At 50.5% G+C, this 18,757-nt stretch overlaps 2 protein-coding genes across 5 annotated transcripts in view; one reads left to right on the top strand and one right to left on the bottom strand.

Annotated features, from left to right (window-relative positions):
- The window catches only part of CCL25 (C-C motif chemokine ligand 25), a 49,533-nt gene that overhangs the window by 16,865 nt on the left and 13,911 nt on the right, over window positions 1–18,757 (bottom strand). The gene's annotated exons all lie outside the window — the stretch shown is intronic.
- The window catches only part of TIMM44 (translocase of inner mitochondrial membrane 44), a 108,293-nt gene continuing 97,962 nt past the window's right edge, over window positions 8,427–18,757 (top strand). The window contains exon 1 of the mRNA XM_050770517.1: window positions 8,427–8,430. The gene's annotated coding sequence lies outside the window, so the exon portion shown is untranslated. The remainder of the gene's footprint in view (window positions 8,431–18,757) is intronic.

Below are 18,757 nucleotides of genomic sequence, written 5' to 3' on the forward strand. Positions count from 1 at the left end.
ATCTGCATCAGGCTGTGGGGATGTGAAGGGCATCCCACCTGTTTCCAGGGGGACCTACAGCTGAATGGTGACCTGAAGGACAACCTGGTGTTAGTCAGAGACCAGCAGGGCAGGACGCTAGAGGGAACAGCCAAGTGCAGAATATCTGGGGCAGGAGGTGCGGGGGTGGATAGCGGAAGATGAAGTAGGCGGGGAGAAGCTATTCAGGGCCTCACATGCCAAGCCCAGAAGGGTGACCTTCATCCAGAGGCCATGAGGGAGCTGCTGAAAAGATTTATTTATTTTTATTTATTTATTTTTGAGACAGAGTCCTGCTCTGTGGCCCAGGCTGGAGTACAGTGGCATGATCTTGGCTCACTGCAACCTCCACCTCCTGGATTCAAGTAATTCTCCTGCCTCAGCCTCCCGAGTAGCTGAGATTACAGATGCATGCCACCACACAGAGCTAATTTTTGTATTTTCAGTAGAGATGGGGTTTCACCATGTTGGCCAGGCCGGTCTCGAACTCCTGACCTCAGATGATACACCTGCCTCGGCCTCCCAGAGTACTGGGATTACAGGTGTGAGCCACTACGCCCACCCTGAATAGATGTATTTAGCCATGGGAGGGTTATGGTCAAGTCTGCGTCTGAGCTCTGCCAAGGTCATCTGGAAGATGCCACAGAGGGTGAGGTGAGGGCAGGGAGATTCAACAGCCCAGGCATGGTAGGGCATGGTAGTGTGAACCTGTAGTCCCAGCTATTTGGGAGGCTGAGGCAAGAGGACTGCTTGAGCCTAGGAGTTCAAGGTTACAGTGGGCTATGATTGCACCATGACACTCCAGCCTGGGAGACAGACTCTCCCTCTGAAAAAAATTTAAAAAGGGTTGGGTGCAGTGGCTCACACCTGTAATCCCAGCACTTTGGGAGGCCGAGGCGAGTGGATCATCTGAGGTCAGGAGTTCGAGACCAGCCTGGCCAACATGGTGAAACCCTGTCTCTACCAAAAATACAAAAATTAGCCAGGCATGGTGACAGGCGCCTGCAATCCCAGCTACTCGGGAGGCTGAGGCAGGAGAATCACTTGAATCCGGGAGGCGGAGGTTGCAGCAAGCCAAGATTGTGCCGCTGTACTGCAGCCTGGGTGACAGAGCGAGACCCAGTCTCAAAAAAATAAATAATTAATTAATTAAAAATAAAAAAAAGACGTGGGGCGCGGTGGCTCACACCTGTAATCCCAGCACTTTGGGAGGCTGAGGCAGGTGGATTACAAGGTCAGGAGATCGAGACCATCCTGGTTAACACGGTGAAACCCCGTCTCTACTAAAAATAAAAAATAAAAAAATTAGCTGGGCGTGGTGGCGGGCGCCTGTAGTCCAGCTTCTCGGGAGTCTGAGACAGGAGAATGGCGTGAACCCGGGAGGCGGAGCTTGCAGTGAGCGGAGATGGCACCACTGCACTCCAGCCTGGGCGACAGAGTGAGACTCCATCTCAAAAAAAAAAAAAAAAAAAAAGGCCTATGTAGTGGCTGGACGTGGTGGGTCACGCCTGTAATTCCAGCACTTTGAGAGGCCAAGGTGGGCAGATCATGAGGTCAGTAGTTTAAGGCCAGCCTGGCCAACATGGTGAAACCCTGTCTCTACTAAAAATACAAAAAATTAGCTGATGTGATGGTGCGCGCCTGTAATCCCAGCTACTCAGGAGGCTGAGGCAGGAGAATCGCTTGAACCCATGAGGCAGAGGTTGCAGTGAGCTGAGATTACACCATTGCACTCCAGCCTGGGCAACAGAGCAAGACTCTGTCTCAAGGAAAAAAAAAAAAAAAGGCCTATGTAGCAAATAATTATTCTTGCTGCACTGTATACAAATAATTAAGCCAAATATAATAAAGCAAACCAGTCCTACCATTATTTGTCTTTTAATAAAGATGGGAAACTGAAGAATGAAAATTATGTTTAAAAAACTATAGCACACTGGCTGGGCGCGGTGGCTCACGCCTGTAATCCCAGCACTTTGGGAGGCCAGGGCAGGTGGATCACGAGGTCAGGAGATTGAGACCATCCTGGCCAACATGGTGAAACCCCATCTCTACTAAAAATACAAAAAATTAGCTGGGCGCGGTGGCGGGCGCCTGTAGTCCCAGCTACTCGGGAGGCTGAGGCAGGAGAATGGCGTGAACCCGGGAGGTGGAGCTTCCAGTGAGCCGAGATCGCACCACTGCACTCCAGCCTGGGCTAAAGTATGAGACTCCATCTCAAAAAAAACAAAAACAAAAACAAAAAACCATAGTGCACCTGGGGGGAGGGGGAAGGGATAGCATTAGGAGACATACCTAATGTAAATGACTAGTTAATGGGTGCAGCACACCAACATGGCATATGTATACATATGTAACAAACCTGCACGTTGTGCACATGTACCCTAGAACTTATAGTAAAAACAAAAACAAAAACAAAAACTATAGCACACCTGTTGTTACATTCTAGTCTTGCCTAATTTTTTCAATTTTTATTATTTTCTACAGTTTAAATTATATCTGTTACAGAAATCAACTCCTGGATACATTACACTCAAGTCAAAGCCTGAAAAGTGGAGAAAGCAACCCCTAACAGCCCAGAAAAATGTCCTATCAATGTAAAAAAAAATAAGAAATCTTAATCTGAAAATCATAAAAGATAAGTGGCGGGCAAGGTGGCTCACGCCTGTAATCCAGGCACTTTGGGAGGCCGAGGTGGGTGGATCACCTGAGGTCAGGAGTTTGAGACCAGCCTGAGACAACCCCAACAAGGAGAGGAACCCTGTCGCTACTGAAAATGCAAAAATTAGCCAGGTGTGGTGGCAGGCACCTGTAATCCCAACTACTAGGGAGGCTGAGACAGGAGGTTGCAGTGAGCTGAGATCATGCCACTGCACTCTAGCTTGAGCCATGGAGCAAGACTCCGTCTCAAAAAAAAAAAAAAAAGATAAGTAACTAAGTGAAAATTACTCACCTTAGTCTCACCCCTACCTCACCAAATACCTTTTGTCACTTCTACGTCTCCTTTTAAACCAAATATTAAAACTTTTTTTAATGAAAATTATTTACTACACCACCCTCTGGGAATTGCTTTATCTACTATTTGCAGTAGAACTATATACTATAACGTCCCCAGGGTGGAATATCAGACAGAGAATCTCAATTACTGTAGCATTTGGCTTAGTTATTTTCCTCATATCAGGAATAACAGTTGCTAACAAAAAAATAACACACGGGTCTTCCCAAACACGTGCCTCTGCCTGTCACTGGGAAAAAAATGTTGCTTCTGTCTCAACCAATCGGACCTAATAAGAAATGCTGCTGCCGGGAGCGGTGGCTCACGCCTGTAATCCCAGCACTTTGGGAGGCCGAGGCGGGCGGATCACGAGGTCAGGAAATCGAGACCATCCTGGCTAACACGGTGAAACCCCGTCTCTACTAAAAATACAAAAAAAAAATTAGCCGGGCATGGTGGTGCGTGCCTGTAGTCCCAGCTACTCGGAGGCTGAGGCAGGAGAACGGCGTGAACCCAGGAGGCAGAGCTTGCGGTGAGCCGAGATGGTGCCACTGCACTCCAGCCTGGGCAACAAAGCGAGACTCCGTCTCAAAAAACAAAAACAAACAAACAAAAAAAGAAACGCTGCTGAAGGCTGGGCACGGTGGCTCCTGCCCGTAATCCCAACACTTTGGGAGGCTGAGGCGGTCAGGAGATCGAGACCATCCTGGCTAACAGGGTGAAACACCATCTCTGCTAAAAATACAAAAAAATTAGCCAGGCGTGGTGGTGGGCGCCTGTAGTCCCAGCTACTCGGAGGCTGAGGCAGGAGAACGGCGTGAACCCAGGAGGCAGAGCTTGCGGTGAGCCGAGATGGTGCCACTGCACTCCAGCCTGGGCAACAAAGCGAGACTCCGTCTCAAAAAACAAAAACAAACAAACAAAAAAAGAAACGCTGCTGAAGGCTGGGCACGGTGGCTCCTGCCCGTAATCCCAACACTTTGGGAGGCTGAGGCGGTCAGGAGATCGAGACCATCCTGGCTAACAGGGTGAAACACCATCTCTGCTAAAAATACAAAAAAATTAGCCAGGCGTGGTGGTGGGCGCCTGTAGTCCCAGCTACTCGGGAGGCTGAGGCAGGGGAATTGCTTGAGCCTGGGAGGCGGAGGTTGCAGTGAGCCGAGATTGCACCACTGCACTGCAGCCTGGGCGACAGAGCAAGACTCCCTATCAAAAAGAAAGAAAGTAAAGAAAAAGAAATGCTGCTGAAAAGTCTAGGACTAATGTTTTTACCCTGCCTAATTAACCTTTTTAAAAAATTTTTAACCGACAGAATCACGGCCATTTCGCAGACAACTACCCAAAAACATCTACACACAATGTTGCTCCTGCAGTCAATCCAAGACCAGAAAACTCTCCGTGCCTCCCCCGACCCCCAACATCAGCAGGAAGTAGCCAGAAAGAACACGTCGCGCCTTATCCTTTTACAACTATAGGGTCTGGAATGACAGAGCAGGAGCACCGTCATCTGGGACAAACCCCGCCAGTGTCAGTTCCAGCTCCCTCTCTAGCCTCTTGCATTTCAAGGAAATCACTTATCTTCCAACCCACAAGCAGCCAGAAAGAGCAGATAGTAAAACACAGATAAGACAGCTCGGGCACAGAGGGAAATGGGGGAAAGTCTCTTGGGTAACTGCCAAACTTCACCCTCATACAATGGGCCCCAGTAAAACAGTGAGGCCTTACTTAATAAGCACATTCCTTTCCCTTCAGGTGCGCTGAAATAGGGAAGCTAAAGGCTGACTTTAGCGGAGGAGAGGAGGGGGGTATGCCTGCAGCTGCAGGAAGATGTATGGGGACAGACACACAACTCTCCCTCCCAGACAAGTACAACAGAGACACAGAAGCAGTCCAAGCCTCTGATAAACTCTCCCACCCTGAATCAAAAACTCAGTCTGGGCTGGGCAAGGTGGCTCATGCCTGTAATCCCTGCACTTTGGGAGACTGAGGTGGACAGATCATGAGGTAAAGAGTTCGAGACCAGCCTGGTCAACATGGTGAAACCCTGTCTCTACTAAAAATACAAAAATTAGCCGGGCGTGGTGGCACACGCCTGTAATTCCAGCTACTAGGGAGGCTGAGGCAGGAGAATCGCTTGAATTCAGGAGGCAGAGGTTGCAGTGAGTCAAAATCCTGTCATTGAACTCTAGCTTGGGAAACAAGAGCGAAACTCTGTCTCAAAAAAAGAAAAATCAAAACCAAAAAAGCAATAAACAGGGCCGGGCACGGTGGCTCACGCCTGTAATCCCTGCACTTTGGGAGGCCAGGGCGGGTGGATCACGAGTTCAGGGGATCGAGACCATCCTGGCTAACATGGTGAAACCCCGTCTCTACTAAAAATACAAAAAATTAGCCGTGTGTCATGGCGGGCGCCTGTAGTCCCAGCTACTCGGGAAGCTGAGGAGGCAGGAGAATTGCTTGAACCCAGGAGGCAGAGGTTGCAGTGAGTCAAGATCATGCCATTGCACTCCAGCCTGGGTGACAGAGCAACACTCCGTCTAAAAAAAAACAAAAAAACCCACCAAAAACCAGAAACAAACAAAAAACGCAAACACAAAAAAATCTGGGCCAGGCACGGTGGCTCACGCCTGTAATCCCAGCACTCTAGGAGGCCGAGGCCAGTGGATCACAAGGTCAGGAGATTGAGAACATCCTGGCTAACATGGTGAAACCACGTTTCTACTAAAAAATACAAAAAAACTAGCCGGGCGAGGTGGCAGGTGCCTGTAGTCCCAGCTACTCGGGAGGCTGAGGCAGGAGAATGGCATAAACCCAGGAGGCAGAGCTTGCAGCGAGCGGAGATCCAGCCACTGCACTCCAGCCTGGGCGACAGAGCGAGACTCCGTCTCAAAAAAAAAAAAAAAAAGTAAGAAATAAAGAACAAAGCTACCATGACCCAAGATTGGACCCTTGGGTCTTTATAGGAATCACTTTTTTCGCGGGCAGGGATGGCGGTAGGGTCTCCCTCTGTCATCCAGGCTGGAGTGCAGTGGCATGATCACAACTCACTACAGCCTGGAACTCCTGGGCTCCTGGGCTCAAGTGATCTTCCTACCACAGCCTCCCAAAGTGCTGGGATTCCAGATATGAGCCACCAGCCTGGCCTTTTAAAAAAATTATTTGGGCTGGGCATGGTGGCTCATGCCTGTAATCCCAGCACTTTGGGGGGCCAAGGCAGGTGGATTATTTGAGGTCAGGAGTTGGAGACCAGCGTAGCCAACATGGTGAAACTCCATCTCCACTAAAAATACCAAAAAACTAGCTGGGTGTGGTGGTGCATGTCTGTAATTCCAGCTACTTGGGAGGCTGAGGCAGGAGAATCACTTGAACCCAGGCGGAACCCAGGCGGAAGTTGCAGTGAGCCAAGATCAAGCCACTGTACTCCAGCCTGGATGACAGAGACAGAGTCCGTCTGAAAATAAAATAAATAAATTGGAGAGAATACGAGTCACTTTGTCTGCTTCTCCACCTCCCTAGCGAAGCTCTCTATGGCATAAAGCTTGAAGGAATGTGGTCCACCTAAGCCCTGACTCCGAAACCTTTTTCCATTGAGTTCCCCCATCTCCTAGGAGATGCTTGTCACGGCCAGCAGCTCTGCCAGGTTACAAAGCTCGTGCCAGGAAGGGCAAATGCCAGCCTGACTGCCCAGTGGCTCTCCAGGGCTGACTCGGGGCTGCAGAGTAGAGGCTGGTATGAGTCTCTTGTGGCTGCTGAAACAAATGACCAGAAACAGAGCAGCTTAAAGCAACACAGACTTATGATTTTACAGCACTGGAGGTCAGATGTCCTAAAATTAAGGCGTTGATGAGGCTGGTTCCTCCTGGAAGCTCCATTTACAGCCTTTCCCAGCTTCTAGAGGTACCCACAGCTCTCATCTTGGGGCCCCTTCCTCCACCTTCACAGCTAGCAGCACGGCCTCTTCCAGTCTCTTTCTGACGGTGACCCTCCTGCCTCCTCCCTTTTTTTTTTTTTTCTCTGAGACAGAGTCTTGCTCTATAGCCAAGGCTGGAGTGCAGTGGCTCCATCTAGCAGCAACCTCTGCCCCCCGAGTTCAAGCGATTCTCCTGCCTCAGCCTCCCAAGTAGCTGGGATTGCAGGCATGCGCCACCACGTCCAGCTAATTTTGTATTTTTAGTAGAGACAGGGTTTCTCCATGTTGGACAGGCTGGTCTTGAACTCCCAACCTCGTGATCCGCTTGCCTCAGCCTCCCAAAGTGCTGGGATTACAGGCATGAGCCAGAGAGACCAGCTTTTTTTTTTTTTTTTTTTTGAGACAGAGTCTTGCTCTGTAGCCAAGGCTGAAGTGCAGTGGCTCAATCTCAGCGCACTGCAACCTCTGCCCCCACCCCCCCACCCGAGTTCAAGCAATTCTCCTGCCTCAGCCTCTCAAATACAACTGGGACTACAGGCATGTGCCACCACGCCTGGCTAATTTTTGTATTTTTACTAGAGTTGGGGTTTCACCTTGTTGGCCAGACTGGTCTCAAACTCCTGGCATCAAGGGATCTACCTGCCTTGGCCTCCCAAAGTGCTGGGATTATAGGCATGAGCCACTGCAACCAGCCCCTGCTAATTTTTTTTTTTTTTTTTGATATGAGTCTCGCTCTGTCACCAGGCTGGAGTGCAGCGGTGCAATCTCGGCTCACTGCAACTTCCACTTCCTGGGTTCAAGCGATTCTCCCCCCTCAGCCTCCTGAGTAGCTGGGACTACAGGCACATGCCAACACACCCAGCTAATTTTTGTATTTTTACTAGACACGGGGTTTAACCATGTTGGCCAGGATGGTCTTGATCTCTTGACCTCATGATCCGCCCACCTTAGCCTCCCAGAATGTTGGGATTACAGGTGTGAGCCACCGCGCCAGGCCCCAGCTAATTTTTAAAAATATTTTGTAGAGGCCGGGCGTGGTGGCTCAAGCCTGTAATCCCAGCACTTTGGGAGGCCGAGACAGGCAGATCACGAGGTCAGGTGATCGAGACCATCCTGGCTAACATGGTGAAACCCCGTCTCTACTAAAAAAAAACCAAAAAACTAGCCGGGCGAGGTGGCAGGCGCCTGTAGTCCCAGCTACTTGGGAGGCTGAGGCAGAAGAATGGCGTGAACCCGCGAGGCGGAGCTTGCAGTGAGCTGAGATCCGGCCACTGCACTCCAGCCTGGGCGATAGAGCGAGACTCCGTTTCAAAAAAAAAATACATATTTTGTAGAGACTGTGTCCTGCTGTGTTGTCCAGGCTGGTCTCAAACTCCTAGGCTCAAGCGATCTTCCCTCCTCGGCATCCCAAAGTGATGGGATTACAGGTGTGAGCCACCGTATCTGGCCAAGGGGGCATTATTTTACCTACCACAGCATCCGTGGGGGCCAAACTCATAAGATGGGGGGGTCCACGGGAAACTTCCTGAGCGAGGTGATGTGTGGGTTTAGTTCTGGAAGACTGCAGGGCTGGTGGGGGTTTGTGCTATGTGGGAAGAGGATTCCAGGCCGAGAGAACAGAGTCCATAGAACAGCAGGCTCCTAAATACCTACCCCAAATACCTACCCTGGCGGTGCCTGGAGAGAGAGTTGGCTGTCACCGCTTAGGTGGGGGTGGTGAGGCGGGGCCGGCGGTGGGCTGCCAGAGAGCTGCTAAATAATCTAGAATGCACAGGACCACCCCTACCAGGAAGAATCAGCCAGCGGGTAGCCTAGAGGGTGAGAATGCTTCTGTCCTCATCCGTCTGGACTCAGAGGGGGTTTCCCAGCAGGGGCAGCTGGAAGGTGTTTACTAGGTGACCTTTGGCCTTTCTACCCCTGCCCCCACCCCCCACCCCGTCTCCTGCTTTTCTTGGGAAAAGCTGATTTTAGTTCCTGGTGACCCTTGGCCTCCTCAGGGAACAGAAGCATTTGTGTGGGCTGATGGCTTCTACCTCTGGAATGTGACTGCTCGGCCTGACCCGAGCCCTGGAGGACAAGGGATCTAAGAATAGTGATGTTTTTCTCCCCACCCCTAGGCCTGGCCCGCTCTGGCCTCCGGATCCCATGCCCCTCGCTGTGCTGGAAGAGGTGGTCAGGCAGACAATGTCTGAGGGAAACGTCTCGAGCCTGTGCTGGTCACTGGGCTGGAAAGGAGCTGGTTCGTTCATGGGGCACAGGGCAGAGATGACGGGATTTGCGGAGGAGGGGTTGGGTTGGGGTGGTGGGTCTGCACCTTGCCAGCACCTCGCACCCCAGGCCTGCTCTATTCTCCCTACAGCTTCTTGTCCCTGCTGCCTCTGAAGGACTTATGTCACGGATCCCCTCATTGGCCACCCCTTGGAGTTGGCAGGTTCTCCTTGGGCTGGAGCAGGAGTGGAGTGCCTCTCTTGCCAACTGGAAAAGGGACCCCAAGCTTGGGAGGCCTGATCCAGTGGGGCAAGGGCCCTGGTGCCAGTGCCGGAGAGGGACTGGTCCCTGGGGGCCTCGTGTCTGCTGGGATGTCATAAACCTACCTGGTGTCCTCAAGACAGGCCCTTGAAGGTAGGGCTCACTGCTTGTTCATCCGGTCCGCAAGCTTCGACTGCCTCATGGGTGCCAGGCCCCCCATGCGGGGCACTGGGGATGCCAAGGGGGACAGATCCCTGCTTCCTTCCTGAAGGAGCCTGCAGTGACCCAGGAGAGCAGGGCTCACATTTGCTGATGTCTCAGTCAAGAGCCGGGCCCTGCACTGGATGCGGGAGCTGTGGTTGAGGGCAAAGCAGCTGCATTTCTGGGGGACAAGGTAGGGAGACATCAGCCACAGGAAGGGAAGGCAGCAGGGATCTGGGTAAAGAAAACCCCAGGGGCCGGGTGCCAGTGGCTCATGTCTGTAATCCCAGCACTTTGGGAGGCCAAGGCCGGTGGATCACTTGAGATCAGGAGTTCAAGACCAGCCTGGCCAACATAATGAATCCCTGTCTCCACTAAAAAAAAAAAAAAAAAAAAAAAAAAAATTTTTAAAATTAGCCGGATGTGGTGGCACATGCCTATAATCCCAGCTACTCAGGAGACTGAGGCAGGAGAATCGCTTGAATCTGGGAGGCGGAGGTTGCAGTGGACTGCACTCCATCCTGGGCGACAGAGCAAGCCTCTGTCACTAAAAACAGACAAACAAACCCGGGTGCAATGGTATAAAGAAGGGGACGAGGAAGGAAAGTTTGTGTCCAGGGAAGCCCCTGCACCCTGGAGGGTGGAGGCTAGTTTCAGGGTTTGGTCATCCCTCCCACGGGGGCCCACCCAATCCTACTGCTGGCTCCTGCCCTCTACCTGATGTGGCTGCAACTGCTCTGGCCAGCCAGGTGATTTCCATGTGACCCCTCCCCAAGCCTGAGCCCCGTGAGTCAGCAGTGTGGGTAACAAGGTCCACCCGAGGTCCTCTGCTCACCCTGCTGAAACCCCGTGGGCTGTAGCACAGTCATGCGTCCCCCGGGGTGCACCCCAGTAAGACAGAAGCACATCAGGTACTGAATGGGAATGAGGATGGAACACAGATGAAAGACCACTGAGACTGGGCGGTGGTTCATGCCTGTAATCTCAGCCCTTTGGGAGGCCGAGGTGGGCAGATCTCTGTCGCCCAAGAGTTTGAGACCAGCCTGACCAACAAGGTGAAAACCCTGTCCTTATTGAAAATAAAAAAATTAGCCGGGTTTGGTGGCACATGCCTGTAATCCCAGCTACTCGGGAGGCTGAGGCATGAGAATCGCTTGAACCTGGCAGGCGGAGGTTGCAGTGAGCCGAGATCGTGCCATTACACTCCAGCCCAGCCTAGGTGACAGAGCAAGAATGTCTCCAAAAAAAAAAAAAAGACTAATATGGCCGGGCGCGGTGGCTCACGCCTATAATCCCAGCACTTTGGGAGGCCGAGGCGGGCGGATCATGAGGTCAGAAGATCGAGACCATCCTGACTAACACGGTGAAACCCCATCTCTACTAAAAATACAAAAAATTAGCTGGGCATGGTAGGTGGCGGGCACCTGTAGTCCCAGCTACTAGGGAGGCTGAGGCAGGAGAATGGCGTGAACCCGGGAGGCGGAGCTTGCAGTGAGCCAAGATTGCACCACTGCACTCCAGCCTGGGCGACACAGCGAGACTCTGTCTCAAAAAAAAAAAAAAAGATGAATACATCCCTTTTCCCTAGCTGTTTCTTCCTCTCCCACCTGGACCTGAAGCCACCGCTTTAACTGCACCATTTAGAGTGTCCCTGTCTCCCCAAATTCAAGCCTCTTAAGCCTCAGGCCCTTGATTGGATGGAGTACCCACAGATGTCACCATAAACCCACGATCTCCCACCCAGCTGGGCTCCTCCCCTCCCCCAGAGCAGCCCTTTGCTGTAAAATGGGGCTAACAGAACTGAATAGGCTGTTACTGTGAGGATTTGAGGGTATCAGTACAGTGCTTGGCTCAGGGCTCGGGAGCCACTACTACTCTACAGGGTCACAGGCCTCCTGACCGTAACTCCTATGGGTGCATGATTTACCGGGCCAACCTGAGTGCTGGGCATTTAGGTAGTTTCCAACCAGAAGGTAACTTATTAAAGATCCTAAGACACGTCCTCCTGCAGGCAGCCCTTCCACAGGTGGCTTAGGGGTAATTTTCAGTGGTATAATCACAAGCTCAGACTATGAACCCTCTTTTTTTTTTTTTTTTTTTTTTGAGATGGAGTCTCGTTCTGTTGCCCAGGCTGGAGTGCAATGGCACGATAGGCTCACTGCAACCTCCACCTCCCAGGATGAAGCGATTCTCATGCCTCAGCCTCTCCAGTAACCAGGATTACAGGTGTGCTAATTACTGCCATGCCCAGCTAATTATTATATTTTTAAAGAGCTACTGAGCGCGAACTCCTGATCTCAGGTGATCTGCATTTTTACAGAGCTACTGAGCTCAAACTCCTGACCTCAGGTGATCCGCCTGCCTCAGCCTCCCAAAGTGCTGGGATTACAGGCAGGAGCCACTGGGCCCGACCTTTTTTTTTTTTTTTTTTTTTTTTTTTTTTTTTTTTTTTTTGAGACGGAGTCCCGCTCTGTCGCCCAGGCTGGAGTGCAGTGGCCAGATCTCAGCTAACTGCAAGCTCCGCCTCCCGGGTTCACGCCCGTTCTCCTGCCTCAGCCTCCCGAGTAGCTGGGACTACAGGCGCCCGCCACCTCGCCCGGCTAGTTTTTTGTATTTTTTAGTAGAGATGGGGTTTCACCGAGTTAGCCAGGATGGTCTCGATCTCCTGACCTCGTGATCCGCCCGTCTCGGCCTCCCAAAGTGCTGGGATTACAGGCTTGAGCCACCGCGCCCGGCCTTTTTTTTTTTTTTTCCATAGAGACAGGTTCTTGCTATGTTGCCCTGGCTGGTCTTGAACTCCCGGACTCAAGCAATTCTCCTGCCTCAGCCTTCCAAAGTGCTGGGATTACAGGCGTGAGACACCACGCCTGGTCTATGAACCCTCTTATATGCTGGGTATGCATTATCCAAAGGGTCTCTCCAATTGAAATGGCAGCCACCCCTTTGGAAAGCAAGTGTTGAGGTCCTGGCAGCATTGGAATGATCCTTGCTGTGACCAACCCTGGGCCAATAGGCCCTCCCCTGATGCCCAATACATCCACTCTTAGGCTCCTAGACTCCTCTTCTCTTCCTGGGAATTGTCTGTTTCTGATCTTTGCACCTTTGGTGCTTATCAATTTGCATGAGCTTTTAATAGACTGATAACACCTGGTGCTACAGTTTCAATGTTCATTCCCTCCAAAACTCACGGTGAAACTTAATCCTCGATGTAGCAGTCAGTGTCGACAGAGGTGGGGCCTTTAAGGGGTGACTGGGTCATGAGAATTCTGGCCTCATGAACAGATCAATCCATTCATGCGTTAATAGATCCACAGGTTAATAGATAATGGGTTATCATAGGAGGGCAACTGGTGGCTTTGAAAGAATAGGAAGAAGGGGCTGGGTGCACACGCCTGGAATCCCAGCACTTTGGGAGGCTGAGGTGGGTGGATCACAAGGTCGGAAGATCGAGACCATCCTAACACGGTGAAACCCTGTCTCTACTTTAAAAATACAAAAAATTAGCCGGGTGTGGTGGTGGCAGTGAGCCGAGATCACACCACTACACTTGCCGCAACCTCCGCCTCCTGGGTTCAAGCAATTCTCAGGTGATCAGCCCCCCTCAGCCTCCCAACAGGCTAAGATTACAGGGGTGAGACACTGCACCCTGCCAACCCCCAGCTAATTTTTATTTTATTTTTATTTTTTGATATGGAATTTTGTGTTGCCCAGGCCGGAGTGAAAGTGGCGCGATCTTGGCTCACTGCAACCTCTGCCTCCCAGGTTCAAGCAATTCTCCTGCCTCAGCCTCCTGAGTAGCTGGGACTACAGGCTCTCGCTACCATGCCCCGCTAATTTTTGCATTTTTAGTAGAGACAGGCTTTCATCGTGTTGGCCAGGCTGGTCTCAAGCTCCTGACCTCAGGTGATCAGCCTGCCTTGGACCATCAATGTGCTGGGATGACAGGCATGAACCACTCCGCCCAGGCTTGATTTTTCAAAGATGTTTTAAAGTTAGAGTCTTGCTATGTGGCCTAAGGGAACTCCCCGCCTCAAGTAACCCTCCTGACTTAGCCTCCGGCATAGGATGAAATTATATTCAACCCTAAAAAGGAATGAAGTACTAACTCCTTCTACAATAGCACATGAACCTTAAAAACATGCTCAGTGAAAGAAACCAGACACAAAATAATTCACTGGATAAGATTCCATTTGTATGAAGTATCCAGAGTAGAAAAATCCGTGGAGTCAGGAAGTAGACTAGTGGGTTCCAGAAATGGGGAATGACAAGCTAATGGTTACAGGGTTTCTTTATGGGGTGATGAAAATATTCTGGAGACCAGGCATGGTGGGTCACACCTGTAATCCCAGCACTTTCGGAGGCCGAGATGAGTAGATCACTTGAGGTCAGGGGTTTGAGACCAGCATGGCCAACACGGCGATACTGTCTCTACTAAAATACAAAAATTAGCTGGCCGTGGTGACACACACATGTAGTCCCAGCTACTTGGGAGGCTGAGGCGGGAGCATCACTTGAACCCAGGAGGTGGAGGTTGCAGTGAGCCAAGATTGTGCCATTGCACTCTAGCCTGGGTGACAGAATGAGACTCCATCAAAGAAAGAAAGAGAAAGAGAGAGAGAGGGAAAGAGGGAAGGAAGGAAGGAAGGAAGGAGAAAGCAAGAGAAAGAAGAAAGAGAGAAAGAAAGAAAGAGAGAGAAAGAAAGAAAAAGAGAGAAAAAGAGAAAGAGAGAAAGAAAAAAGAGAAAGAGAAAGAAGGAAAGAGAAAGAGAAAGAAAGAAGGAAAGAAAAAGAAAAAGAGAAAGAAAAAGAAAGAAAGAAAAAAGAGAAAGAAAAAGAAAGAAAGAAAAAGAAAAAGAAAGAAAAGAGAGAAAGAAAAAGATGAGAACGAAAGAAAAAGAAAGAAAGAAAGAAAGAAAAAGGAATGGAAGGGTTATAGTTAGGATCCAGAAAGTGAACTCTGGAAAACGTCCCAAGCTAGCTCAGGCCAGTGACCTGTGTTATCTTGCGTGTGGTGTTAGAGAGGCTGCAATTCTGTGACAAGCAGTGGAGAGGTCTGTGCTGCCCTCTGGGTCACTGACCCCCATGCTGTTTACTGGACGGCCACCAAGAAGGTGCGTTAAGTGCCCTGCTGGGTTCCTGCTTTAAACAGGCTTTTGAGGTGGTGGCACCAGTACTGCTTGCCTTGTACAAATAAACAAACTGCGGCTGGGGAAAGTTAAGTAATTCCTAAAGTCAAGCATGGTGGCCAGGCGCGGTGGCTCACACCTGTAATCCCAGCACTTTAGGAGGCTGAGGCAGGTGGATCATTTGAGATCAGGAGTTCTCGACCAGACTGCCCAACATGGTGAAACCCCATCTCTGCTAAAAATACAAAAAAATTAGCCGGGTATGGTGGTGGGTGCCTGTAATCTCAACCATTCAGAAGGCTGAAGCAAGAAAATTGCTTGAATCTGGGACACGAGGTTGCAGTGAGCTGAGATCGTGCCACTGCACTGTAGCCTGGGCGACAGAGCAAGACTCTGTCTTAAACAAATAGGCCAGGCGCAGTGGCTCACACCTATAATCCCAGCACTTTGGGAGGCCGAGGCAGGTGGATTACGAGGTCAGGAGATCAAGAGCATCCTGGCCAACATGGTGAAACCCCCATCTCTACTAAAAATATAAAAATTAGCTGGGTGTGGTGGCACGTAACTGTAATCCCAGCCACTTGGGAGGGTGAGGCAGGAGAATCGCTTGAACCCAGGAGGCGGAGGTTGCAGTGAGCCGAGATCATGCCACTGCACTCCAGCCTAGCGACAGAGTGAGACTCCATCTCAAAAATAAATAAATAAATAAAGTAAGTAAGCCTGGTATTCCTGTGTCTGCTCCGGGGCCAGCCTCTTCAGGTCAGAACTGTGCACAAGGTAGAACTGCCAATGAGCCGTGGCTGCAAGGACTCTTCACACAGTAACACCGTGGCCACCTGCCCCTCCAACTCTGATCTCATCCAGGAAGTGAACTCCAAACTGCTGCTAACCTGAAAATAAACTCAACTGCCTGAGAAAAAACATAAAGCCTCTAATCTTCTCCTATGACCGATTTCACTGGTGCTTGAGGTGGCATTGGATTGAAATTGGGCCTCAGAAGAACACAGGGCTTCTAGAAGGTTCTTCCAGCTTTTTGGAGCTTGCCCGGCTTCTGTTTTCAGAATGGACAGTGAACTGGGGTGGGCTGTGATGCCTTGGCTCTGTGTGGGGGCTGACCAGTGAACTGCTCGCCTGACAGGCACACCCATTTCTGATGATGTCCCCAGAGTAACTCCATCCGGTATATGGAACTCTCCAGAATTTTGAGACAGAATGGCTTTCCCCCACATCTGTCTCTAATTGACCTGGCTGCCACCTTCTTCACATTTCACTGGTCACTCAGGGTCCTGCTTACCCCACATCTTAGACATCTGGAATCAGCCTCCTTCTCTCCAGAACCCTCCAGCACTCCTCCGGCCACCAGTCCACTCTGCCATCCCTCCTTCAGTTGTCTAGATGGCCTCCCTGGAGGCCTCCCCACTTCTCATGTTGTATCTTCTACTTGCCCCAGGTTCCTGTGGAAAGAAGGAAAAAAGGAAAGAAGAAAGGAAGGAAGGGAGGGAGGGAGGGACGGAGGGGAGAGAAAGAGAAAGAAAGGAGGGAAGGAGGAAAAACAAAAGGAAGGAAGGAAGGGAAAGAGAAAGAAAGAAAGAGATAGAGAGGGCCAGGTGACATGGCTCATGCCTGTAATCCCAGCACTTTGGAAAGCCGAGGTAGTTAGACCACCTGAGGTTGGGAGTTCGAGACCAGCCTGATCAACACGGAGAAACCCCATCTCTACTAAAAATACAAAATTAGCCCCGCGTGGTGGCACATGCCTGTAATCCCAGCTACTCGGGAGGCTGAGGCAGGAGAATTGCTTGAACCCAGGAGGCAGAGGTTGCGGTGAGCCAAGATCACGCCATTGCACTCCAGCCTGGGCAACAAGGGAGAAACTCTGTCTCAGAAAAAAAAAAAGGAGAGAATCATATAAGTCTCTCAGGTTTTTTTTGTTTTTTTTTTTTTTGAGACAGAGTCTCGCTCTGTCGCCCAGGCTGGAGTGCAGTGGCGCAATCTCGGCTCACTGCAAGCTCTGCCTCCCGGATGCACACCATTCTCCTGCCTCAGCCTCCCGAGTAGCTGGGACTACAGGCGCCCGCCACCATGCCCAGCTAATTTTTTGTATTTTTAGTAGAGACGGGGTTTCACCGTGTTAGCCAGGGTGGTCTCAATCTCCTGACGTCGTGATCCGCCCGCCTCAGCCTCCCAAAGTGCTGGGATTACAGGCGTGAGCCACCGCGCCCGGCAGTCTCTCAGTTTTAAACTCTTTCAGCTAAAAGATAAATTCTTTGTTTGTTTGTTTAAGACAGATCTCACTGCCGTCCAGGCTGGATTGCAGGGGCACAATCTCAGCTCACAGCAAACTCCGATTCCTGGGTTCAAGCGATTCTCCTGCTTTTCTTCTGCCTCAGCCTCCTGAGTTGCTGGGATTACAGGCATGTTCCGCCATGCCTGGCTAATTTTTGTATTTGTATTTTTATATATATTGTTTGAGATGGAGTTTCACTCTTGTCGCCCAGGTTGGAATGCAGTGGCATAGTCTCGGCTCACTGCAACCTCCACCTCCTGGGTTCAAGCAATTCTCCTGCCTCAGCCTCCCAAGTAGCTGGAATTACAGGCACCCGCCACCAAGCCCGGCTAATTTTTGTATTTTTAGTAGAGATGGGGTTTCACCATGTTGGCCAGGCTGGCCTTGAACTCCTGACTTCAAGTGATCACCAGCCTCAGCCTCCCAAAGTGCTGGGATTACAGGCGTGAGCCACCACACCCAGCCAATAAATTTTCAATGCCCACCCCCTTTATTTTTCTGCGGCTACTGTAACAAACAACCACAACCCTGGTGACTTAAAACAACTATTTTATGTTATTTATTTTATTTATTTTAATTTTAGACAGGGCCTCACTCTATTGCCCAGGTTGGAATGCCATGGTGCGATCATGGCTCACTGCAGCCTCAGTCTCATGGGCTCAGTCCATCTTCCCACCTTGGTCTCCCAAGTAGCTAGGACTACAGGCATGTGCCACCACGCCGAGCTAATTTTATTTTTTGTACAGATGGGGTTTCACCATATTGCCCAGGCTAGTCTCAAACTCCTGAGCTCAAGCAATCTGTCCATCTCAGCCTCCCAAAAGTGCTGGAATTACAGATGTAAGCCACCGCATCCAGCCCAAAGCAGTATATTTTTATTATCTTACAATCCTGCGGTCAGAAGTCTGAAATTAGTTCTTACTAGGTTCTAAAATCAAGGTGTGCGCAGGGCTGGCTCCTTCTAGAGGCTCCAAGGGAGGATCCATTTCCCTGCATTTCCCAACATCTAGAGGCCGTCTGAATTCCTTGGCTTGTGGCCCCTTCCACCACCTTCAAGCTGGCAGTGCAGCCTCTTCCAATCTCTGATTCTGATCCTCCTGCCTCCTTCTTATAAGGACCCTGTGATGACATTGGGTCACCCAGATCATCCAGAATGATCTCCCATCTCAAGATCTTTTTTTTTTTTTTTTTTTTTTTGAGATGGAGTCTTGCTCTGTTGCCCAGGCTGAAGTGCAGTGGTGCAACCTCGGCTCACAGCAACCCCAGCCTCCAAAGTAGCTGGGACTACAGGCGTGTGCCACCATAGCTGGCCAATTTTTGTATTTTTAGTAGACAGGGTTTCAGCATGTTGGCCAGGCTGGTCTCAAACTCCTGGCCTCAGGTGATCCACTCACCTCAGCCTCCCAAAGTGCTGGAATTACAGGCATGAGTCACCATGCCTGGCCCATCTCAAAATCTTTAACCAGGTTGGGCACAGTGGCTCACACCTATAATCCCAACACTGGGAGGCTGAGTTGGGAGTATCGTTTGAAGCCAGGAGTTCAATAAAACCAGCTTGGGCAACATAGTGAGACCCCATTTCTAAAAAAATTTTTTTAAATTAGCTGGGGATTATGTCTGTAGCCCCAGCTACTCAGGAGGCTAAGCCAGGAGGATTGCTTGAGCTCAAAAGTTTTGAGGCTGTAGTGAACTGTGATCATGCCACTGCATTCCAGCCTGGGTGACAGAGCAAGACCCTATCTCTCTTTTTTTTT

The sequence above is a fragment of the Macaca thibetana genome, chromosome 19, assembly GCF_024542745.1.
Source record: "Macaca thibetana thibetana isolate TM-01 chromosome 19, ASM2454274v1, whole genome shotgun sequence".
In the NCBI taxonomy this organism is placed as follows: Eukaryota; Metazoa; Chordata; class Mammalia; order Primates; family Cercopithecidae; genus Macaca; species Macaca thibetana.